Raw genomic sequence first — 10,803 nt, 5'->3', positions numbered from 1 at the left:
TCAGCCCAGTCAAAACTGTTCGCTGCTCTGACACCCCAATGGTGGAACAAGCTCCCTCACGACGCCAGGACAGCGGAGTCAATCACCACCTTCCGGAGACACCTGAAACCCCACCTCTTTAAGGAATACCTAGGATAGGATAAAGTAATCCTTCTAACACCCCCCCCCCCTTAAAAGATTTAGATGCACTATTGTAAAGTGGTTGTTCCACTGGATATCATAAGGTGAATGCACCAATTTGTAAGTCGCTCTGGATAAGAGCGTCTGCTAAATGACTTAAATGTAAATGTAAATGTAAATTTACTTTGAAAATACTTTAGTAACATTCCTAAAATCCCTAATAAGAAACAACCGGATTCCTCCTCAACTTCCTCCTAAACACTGAGGTCAAGTCACACAAGACTACACAGCAGGAGACCTTTAGACCGTCAGCTGCAGTGGAAGACACCCTTTTAAAAGATGTCTGGAAGGCTAACATAAGTTTTCCATTTGTCTCTCTAGAGACATGGTGAATTCCATTGAGCGGAATCCTCTCACATCTGAGGTAGTCGGGATATTTTTTTATCCCACTTGCATCACTTTGCTCCTGAGTGGCGCAGCAGTCTAAGGCACTGCATCACAGTGCTAGAGGCCGTCACTACAGACCCTGGTTCGATTCCAGGCTGTATCACAATCGGCCGTGATTGGGAGTCCCATTGGGCGGCGCACAATTGGACCAGCGTTGTCCGGGTTAGGGTTTGGCCGGGGCAGACCGTCATTGTAAATAAGAATTTGTTCTTAACTGACTTGCCTAGTTAAAGGTTCAATTAAATAAAAACTCCACGTCTCTCAGACACACATATACAGTACAAAGATGCTGACCCAGTCGAAGACAGTGGGAAAATACTTTCTAGAGTTTGTTATAGTACAAGCACGCATGCATGAGCGCAAACACCCACACGCTCGAACACACACACATTTCAAGACATTGCATCAACACTTAGACAGGGGGGCTGGATATATATGCAGGAAATGTAAAACTTGCAGTGTATTTGAGGTTTAAAATTTCCACTTTGAAATTTCAGACTTGATTCTCCGTTACGTAAAATGTACAACCCTAACAAAAATGTCCATTAATTATAATCCACATAATACAGTAATTCACATTTCCTGTTTCTGCAGGATTATTTTCCAGCTGCAGCAAACTGGCTCAAACTAAGATGCTAAATCTGTACAAACCTTAGCAGTTTCCACCCTACAGAGCAACTCACTTCAGTCCGTTACAGCAGATTTCATTCTGAGGGTTGTATGTCTCCTCTCCACAACAGTGATTGCCTGGATCATCGAGATGACCGCGTGACTCACACACTATGTCACGGGATGGCAGATACAAGTGGCCACCTGGGGAGCACTGGTGCCCAGCCTCCACCCCACGGTGCAACGTCTGGTTACAGCACAGCACCCGTCGTTCCTCTACACCATATGGAGTTGTACCGCAGCACTGGGAGAGACACACACCAGTCAGCAGGGTATCAACACACATACAACATGAATAACAGACACACATACTGACTTGAATACAGACAATTTCATGCCAACACACCATAGCATGCACATACCCTAAATTCACACACAATCATAAAAGTCCACTTGCTAGAAAAGAAAGTCTGACTTTCCTACTTACCAGGGGACCTGTGCAGACATCCTCTACCGACAGTGTCAAGCGGTAGAAAAGAGACCCAAAGAGAGCTCTCGTTACCCGTCAGGTACACTCTCACACTGAAGAGGAACTGCTCTACTCTAATTGGTTGTGGAATGGGGCTTACGTAACTAACTGTGAAGACTAAACTGACAGTGTACAGCATATAGCCAAAGTAAAGCGCTCACCACTACAAATAGTCATTGTTACTGGCAAATCATGGGGCAGATTTTCTCCCTGATAGACTTTTAGATCAAACAGCACTCTAGGACATTGGCCTTGAGCTTAGAACACCCTTTTCCCATAGGGGCCCTGTCTAAACATTCTGAGCGAACTGAAATGTGTCTGTGGACATGTTATTTCAGCCTTGTCTTACAATGCCGCTTTTAGTTATTTTGACCATTTAAAAAATGCACAGATACATCCCTGTGTACAGCATTGTCTTCATGCCTTGACCAACAACTAATCAACAGGCAGATGGATGATTTAGCTGTTTTACTTCAATTTAACTGAGATGAGGAGAACTAATTTTAACGTAGCGTAGGATGTTCAATGAACTAGGCTTTAGCTGTAGGCCTAAGCTCTGTCGGCTAATGGACTCACCAGGTTTTTTCCGAGCACCCTATTGGACAGCTTCCTGGCACAGCAGATCTTGATGTCTGGATTGTAAACCTGAGAGCCACAGCTTGCACCATTGTAGACACCTGGTTAGAGAGATGGGAAGGAGGAAGGACAGAGATGGTGATGGAGGTGATGATTAGATCAAGAATGGTAAATGATTTGTCTAACCTGGCAGAGTATACTGTTCATATGGTAAAATCAGCATCCTTACAATACAGTGTGATGACTGCTGAACAAAACTGGTCATCTGCAAGAAAATAGACTCCTCTTTCACCTACATATTTGGTGCATAACAGCCTTGAAGAGAGATGTTCAAGGAACACCCAAAAATCATTTGTCTTTCCACAATAAATGGGAATTTCCCAAAGCAAACCTCTACATCATGCTACAGTGTGAGCCAAAAGTCATTTCTAGCAGCTGCAAGGAAGTTGTGAAACAATGTACTGTTTTCCAGGAGGGCTAAATGAGAGGGACTGTACAGATAACGTCAGAAGTTTATCTAACCAAGTTCTAATGACTCCAACATAAGTATTTTAACCACTCCACAAATTTCTTGTTAACAAACTATAGTTTTGGCAAGTCGGTTAGGAGATTTATATTGTGCATGACACAAGTAATTTTTCCAACAATTGTTTACAGACAGATTATTTCACTTATGATTCACTGTATCACAATTCCAGTGGGTCAGAAGTTTATATATATTAAATTGACTGTGTCTTTAAACAGCTTGGAAAATCCCAGAAAAAGATGTCATGGCTTTAGACGCTTCTGATACGCTAATTGACATCATTTGAGTCAATTGGAGGTGTACCTGTGGATGTATTTCAAGGCCTACCTTCAAACTAAGTGCCTCTTTGCTTGACATCATGGGAAAATCAAAAGAAATCAGCCAAGACCTCAGAATAAAAATTGTAGACCTCCACAAGTCTGGTTCATCCTTGGGAGCAATTTCCAAACGCCTGAAGGTACCACGTTCATATGTACAAACAATAGTATGCAAGTATAAACACCATGGGACTACGCAGCCGTCATACCGCTCAGGAAGGAGACGCGTTCTGTCTCCTAGAGATGAACGTATTTTGGTGTGAAAAGTGCAAATCAATCCCTGAACAACAGCAAAGGACCTTGTGAAGATGCTGGAGGAAACAGCTACAAAAGTACAGTGCCTTGCGAAAGTATTCGGCCCCCTTGAACTTTTCGACCTTTTGCCACATTTCAGGCTTCAAACATAAACATATAAAACTGTATTTTTTTGTGAAGAATCAACAACAAGTGGGACACAATTATGAAGTGGAACGAAATTTATTGGATATTTCAAACTTTTTTAACAAATAAAAAACAGAAAAATTGTCCGTGCAAAATTATTCAGCCCCCTTAAGTTAATACTTTGTAGCGCCACCTTGACAACAAAGTCAAGGTATTAGAGTGGCCATCACAAAGCCCTGACCTCAATCCAATAGAAAATTTGTGGGCAGATCTGAAAAACCGTGTGCGAGCAAGGAGGCCTACAAACCTGACTCAGTTACACCAGCTCTGTCAGGAGGAATGGGCCAAAATTCACCCAACTTATTGTGGGAAGCTTGTGGAAGGCTACCCAAAACATTTGACACAAGTTAAACAGTTTAAAGGCAATGCTACCAAATACTAATTGAGTGTATGTAAACTTCTGACCCACTGGGAATGTGATGAAAGAAATAAAAGCTGAAATAAATAATTTTCTTTACTATTATTCTAACATTTCACATTCTTAAAATAAAGTGTCGATCCTATCTGACCTAAGACATTGAATTTTTAATTAAATGTCAGGAATTGTGAAAAACTGAGTTTAAATGTATTTGGCTAAGGTGTATGTAAACTTCCGACATCAACTGTATATCACTAATCTTCTGGATAGCAACAGAGGTGTATTGGCTGTTCAGATGCATAATGAGGGAGAATGGGTTAAATACCAGTGCTTGTGTGAATATGTTCATTGTCTGTGCAGTTGCATCCAGCAACTTTGAGTCACAAGCTTGATGTAATCATTGCGAGCTAGGAATATGGGACCAAATACTAAACTTTTGACTTCTTTAATACACATATAAGTGAATTTGTCCCAATATTTTTAGTCCCCTAAAATGGGGGGATTATCTACAAAAAGTGCTGTAATTTCTAAATGGTTCCCCCAATATGATTGAAAATACCCCAATACCCAAAATTAAATCTGAGGGTCTGCACTTTATCCTCAGTCATTGTATCATTTCAAATCTAAAGTGCTGTAGTACAGAGCCTAAACAACAACTTTTCACTGTCCAAATACTTTTGGAGCTCACTATATATAATACAAATACACACATACAAGCATAGTTAAAACATGTTTTGTAAAGAACATAGTCCATCATCATGTTTTTAATTATTCCACCACTATCGTTCTACAGACAAAGGTTTACAGTTAAAGAGCACACTGGAGAGTATCACACTGTGACTGCTTGTTGGCAGACTATTCAAAGCCTCGGGCCTCGGCCAAAAGCCCAAACCCACAAGAAAAATAAAGCAATGTTCAGTTAATATGAAATCTATTAAAGAACATTCAGAAAAGCTGACATGTAGTGGGTGTTTTGAATTAATGACATGCATCATTTAAAATGAATGCGACACCCATTGTGGCTTTTAGCCATTGGACATCAAATATATTATTTTAAACCCTGACTGTTAATGAACTATTCAAATTGAACATTGAATAAAGAAAAGGGAGACATTATGAGGTTCAGTATGTGGTTGAAGGTCAAAGGCAACCTTTACCAGTTTGGAGAACTCGCATCAATTTCCGTCAGCTGAAAAAAAAGAGAGAACAAAATACACACAAAGATGACAAACTATCATAATGTGAAGTTTCATTACAGCCATACAAAACTAGCAGGTTGGCTTTTCACTAACATTAGAACTTGATGATTCACAGCAGCTTGCATTGAGAGGCTCTGGGGACAGTGGTTCAGAGCAGCAGCAGTGGCTTTGCTGGTCAAACTGGTGGTCTCCACAGCATCGGTGGTGACTGGACATTTTGGTCAGGACCTTCCTTCCTTTGACAATATTTCCACAGCAAAGTTGGTGGTCTTCATTGTAACACTCTGTGGGACAAGTAATAACAATTGATCAGATTTACTGTTTGAAGCACTGAAATGCTTTCAAGTGCTCAAGTGTTACAAGCTTGACATTGTGAAGGGGAGTGAGTGAGCATAGAAACCATGAGGTGCAGCTGGGAAATGATGTTGTCACAGGGAGGGCATTATCTTCATCTATATGCAGCACATAAACTAGACATAGACAAAGTGGAGTCGCAATGCTCACACATACAGCTACATCATGATGACACATCTTAATTAAAGAAAGGTAGTAGGATGAAGTTGCCCCTAAACACTGTTAAGGTCAGTTTTGCATATCCCCACTAAAGATCTGGGCCCAAGGGCAGCTTCTAACCAGAGCAGAGATCATAAGGGCACTTGCTATACTCACGTGCTGTAGAACTTCCCAGCATGGACGGAGACTGGAATTCCAAAAGGATTGACCTGCCCTGTGAGACAAGTAACATCCCCACATCAAGACAATGTCCTGGCTACGTATTCTGTGAAAAGCTCTATCTCAGGTCATGAAGAAGGCTATTAATCTAAGTGTGATATTTGCAAAATGCTAAGATAATATTGGAACTGTAAATTGCTACATTTTATTAAAATTAGACATTTTTCAGTAAAAAAAAAATTCAAGCAGTAAATAATGTATTGTTTTTTCAAATGGCATTTTACAACTGCCTATCAGTGACTGAAGTTGATAGGATAAAACGCATAGAGATAAGTATATGATAAAATGCCTGAAAACTGAGTAATGTATACCATATTGTCAAGAAACAATGATTTCTATGGCTCCAGTTAGCGCTCCCTAAAGTTCTCTGCAGCTCCATAGAAGTAATTTGAATTCAAAAACCTTATTGGGCTAAATATCCCACTATAGCGCTATAAATCACACAGCTAGTAATATGACAGAGAAGGCTATACTGTTTAGAGAAGTGGTTCCCAACCAGGGTTACTAGGACCCCTGGGGGTACTTGGCCTATCCACTGGAGGAACTTGAGAAGACTAATGAGACTGTAGGCTTACTGGTAAAAAGCACTTGAGGGGGTACTTCAGGGGTACTCCGGGCAGAGCAAAATTCAGTTGATGGTACAATAACTGAAAAAGGTTTGGAACCACTGGTTTAGAGCAGCATTTATTAAACTATGGTTTGGGAACCAAAGTGGGCCCTGAGCATGTGAGCGGTGGGTCGCAAGTTTTGAATAAACATGTATAATCTCAAACTATTTATTCTTAATTTTGGTCGCTCAAGGACAGTAAATGTCTCATTTGGGTCTCGAGGTGAAAAAGCTTAAGAACCTATGGTTTCTAATAATGATGGCTACTCATTTCACTGACTGCAGACATCCCTATACAAGCAGAACTCTGTTTGGGATTCTAAATCAACATGATCTATTGCATTCCCGATTGACATTTGTTTTCAGGAAGCATTTCAGGGAATTACGGTACATGACATGATGCATAAATCCTCGAGTCCAAACGAGAGCAATAATTCACAATGAAAGATGCTGTGGCTTACTGCAATCAAAGAGGAGCCGACATTACAGGAGATGATTGTGGACTACAGGAAAAGGAGCACCGAGCACGTCCCCATTCTCATCGACGGGGCTGTAGCGGAGCAGGTTGAGAGCTTCAAATTCCTTGGTGTCCACATCAACAACAAACTAGAATGGTTCAAACACACCAAGACAGTCGTAAAGAGGGCACGACAAAGCCTATTCCCCCTCAGCAAACTAAAAAGATTTGGCATGGGTCTTGAGATCCTCAAAAGGTTCTACAGCTGCAACATCGAGAGCATCCTGACCGGTTGCATCACTGCCTGGTACGGCAATTGTTCGGCCTCCGACCGCAAGGCACTTCAGAGGGTAGTGCGTAAGGCCCAGTACATCACTGGGGCAAAGCTGCCTGCCATCCAGGACCTCTACACCAGGCGGTGTCAGAGGAAGGCCCTGAAAAGTGTCAAAGACCCCAGCCACCCCAGTCATAGACTGTTCTCTCTACTACTGCAAGGCAAGCGGTACCGGAGTGCCAAGTCTAGGTCAAAAAGGCTTCTCAACCGTTTTTACCCCCAAGCCATAAGACTCCTGAACAGGTAACCAGATGGTTACCCGGACTATTTGCATTGCGTGCCCCCCAACCCTTCTTTTACGCTGCTGCTACTCTCTGTTTATCATATATGCACAGTCACTTTAACTATACATTCATGTACATACTACCTCAATTGGCCTGACCAAACAGTATTCCCGCACATGTGTCCTACCACCCGCCAACCACTCTTTTTACTCTACTGCTGCTCTCTGTTCATCATATATGCATAGTCACTTTAACCATACCCACATGTACATACTACCTCAATAAGCCTGACTAACCGGTGTCTGTATATAGCCTTGCTACTCTTATTTTCAAATGTCTTTTTACTGTTGTTTTATTTCTTTACTTACCTACCTACACACACACACACACACACACACACAACTTTTTTTTTCGCACTATTGGTTAGAGCCTGTAAGTAAGCATTTCACTGTAAGGTCTACACCTGTTGTATTCCGCGCACGTGACAAATAAACTTTGATTTGATTACAGCATACTGTACACACATCAATCTGAGAGGCAGAATAGTAGCCCACATTACAACACTATCTCTGCTGTATACTGTACACACATCAATCTGAGAGGCAGAATAGTAACACACATTACAACACTATCTCTGCTGTATACTGTACACACATCAATCTGAAAGGCAGAATAGTAGCCCACATTACAACACTATCTCTGCTGTATGCTGTACACACATCAATCTGAGAGGCAGAATAGTAGCCCACATTACAACACTATCTCTGCTGTATGCTGTACACACATCAATCTGAGAGGCAGAATAGTAGCCCACATTACAACACTATCTCTGCTGTATTCTGTACACACATCAATCTGAGAGGCAGAATAGTAGCACACATTACAACACTATCTCTGCTGTATACTGTACACACATCAATCTGAGAGGCAGAATAGTAGCCCACACAGCCGTACACCTCTCAACAGCTGGCCCCATTTAACTCATACAAACAGATGCAAGAGATGACAGTGCTTTCCACTTACCATGTGCACTGTAGCTGGGTAGAGTCAGAAGAACTGCACAAATGAAACAAACAAATGTTAAGGACAGGAAGTCAGGGATTATACACACAAATTCGAGCAAATGTGCAGAGTTTGATAGTGATGGTCACATACCAAACATCAGTAGTGGAGTTGTCATGGTGTTTCTTTCCATAAAGAATAGATGAAAGACTAAGACACACTGAGATAAGGAGTCAACTTCAGCCACCCCTACAAGCACCAGCCCTGACAACAATATCCAGTTGCCTTGCCATTCCACAATATTCCATAGTACGACTCCATCTCAGTCATTAATATGTTGTACGAGTCATTGTTTTGCTGAGACCTGCTTTTCCAGTTGCAGTTGGTGAAAATTGAAAAGTTATCATTGCTACATTTTTGAAACGTCAATACTTTTTTCATGCTAATATCAGCTACACTACATTAACAAAAGTATGTGGACACCTGCTCGCTGAACCTGTCATTACAAAATCATGGGCATTAATATGGAGTTGGTGTCCCTTTTCTGCCATAACAGCCTCCACTCCTCTGGGAAGGCTTTTCACTAGATGTTGGAACATTGCTGAGGGGACTTCTTTCCATTCAGCTACAAGTGAGATTGGGCATTGATGTTGAATGATTAGGCCTGTCTCGCAGTCGGTGTTTCAATTCATCCCAAAGGTGTTGATCGATGGGGGGGAGGTCATGGCTCTGTGCAGGCCAATCCCGTTCTTCCACACCGATCTCGACAAATTATCTCTGTATGGACCTCGCTTTGTGCAAGGGGACATTTTTATGCTGAAACAGGAAAGGGCCTTCACCAAACTGTTGCCAAAAAGTTGGAAGCACAGAATCATCTCTAGAATGTTATTGTATGCTGTAACGTTAAGATTTTCCTTCACTGGAACTAAGGGGCCTAGCCCGAACCATGAAAAATACCATTATACCTCCTCCACCTAACTTTACAGTTGGCACTATGGATTAGGGCAGGTAGTGTTCTCCTGGCATCCGCCAAACCCAAATCCGTCAAAACTGCCAGATGGTGAAGCATGATTCATCACTCCAGAGAACGCGTTTCCACTGCTCCAGAGTCCAAAGGCGGTGAGCTTTACACCACTCCAGCCGACACTTGGTATTGCGCATGGTGATCTTAGGCTTCTGTGCGGCTGCTCGGCCATGGAAACCCATTTCATGAAGCCCCCAACGAAAGAGTTCTTGTGCTGACGTTGCTTACAGAGGCAGTTTGGAACTCGGGAGTGTCATGACGTTGGCCTCTTTTGGTACAATTTTGTGATACTCAGAAGAGACAATATAGCCATATTACCATAAAACTGTTTATATAATAGACTCAGTTTAAGACTTGCCTCATATGGGTGTATGGAATGTATTAATAAGGATAAAGCTTTTGTAAGACATTGAGATGCTATGTACTGATGTAATGTGATAGAATTGTATTTCTGTAACCAAATCTAACTCAGTCATAGGCACGCCCCAGGGACATATACAGGACCAGGCGTCATTTGACCAGCCTGTTCGATGGGCACTATAAAACACTCCCTGATTTACATTTCTCCAGACCAGGCCTACACTCTATGGCCAGAGGTTTGACCATCCAAGTACTCTACTGAAAGTGAACCATACCACGTGGTTAACTTTTAGACTATTGATACCGACAGAATAAGAACAAGTCTTTGATATTAATTATTAGTCTGCAGCTAAGTAAATTATATCATCGAACGGGAAGACCAACGAAACAACCATTCTATGACGACATTAATGAATGTCGCTCTGAAAGATCCATTCTAACCGAGAGAGAGAGAGAGAGAGAGAACGCGGACAAAACTCCCCAACAGAACTACTCTCCAACAAGAATCAGAACGACACACTGAGCGTAAATATATATATTGATTGCAATTGTTCCCGAATGAGTGAGCCTTCAATTGTCAATTGTTAATGAACTCTGTGTAAACTTCTCAGCTGACCATTTATGACCCATTGTTCAACAGGCCGACCAGCCTGTTTAGCCCACAATTCCGATACATTCCGATACCAATCCTTTGTTGACGATAATTACTGTTTGTATGTTTTTCTGTTAATTACTTAGTGTAGTAAATAAATGATTTTAAGACAATTGATGTATGGATGATTTTAGTAAAGACTGGGTTCGTGCAGATACAACAATTTACGACGTTTTGGAATGAGACTGGACTAGAGGTAAATACACCATTTGAACTAGAAGATAATCGACCTATACTATAATAGAATATAATATTATAGTACAGGAAAGTTATATTAGGAAAATTATAG

General features: G+C 41.5%; 1 long non-coding RNA gene across 1 annotated transcript; it reads right to left on the bottom strand.

Annotated features, from left to right (window-relative positions):
- Nucleotides 1-4,671: 4,671 nt before the first annotated feature.
- LOC106612380 (uncharacterized) lies at nucleotides 4,672-9,295 on the bottom strand. The gene is made up of 4 exons (XR_001330285.2): nucleotides 8,500-9,295; nucleotides 5,792-5,849; nucleotides 5,216-5,406; nucleotides 4,672-5,112 (listed from the first exon to the last, which is right to left on the bottom strand). It is a non-coding gene; the product is annotated as an uncharacterized lncRNA (long non-coding RNA).
- Between the last annotated feature and the right edge of the window lie 1,508 nt (nucleotides 9,296-10,803).

The sequence above is a fragment of the Salmo salar genome, chromosome ssa09, assembly GCF_905237065.1.
Source record: "Salmo salar chromosome ssa09, Ssal_v3.1, whole genome shotgun sequence".
Taxonomy (NCBI): domain Eukaryota; kingdom Metazoa; phylum Chordata; class Actinopteri; order Salmoniformes; family Salmonidae; genus Salmo; species Salmo salar.
This window is presented reverse-complemented; position numbering and strand designations above follow the sequence as displayed.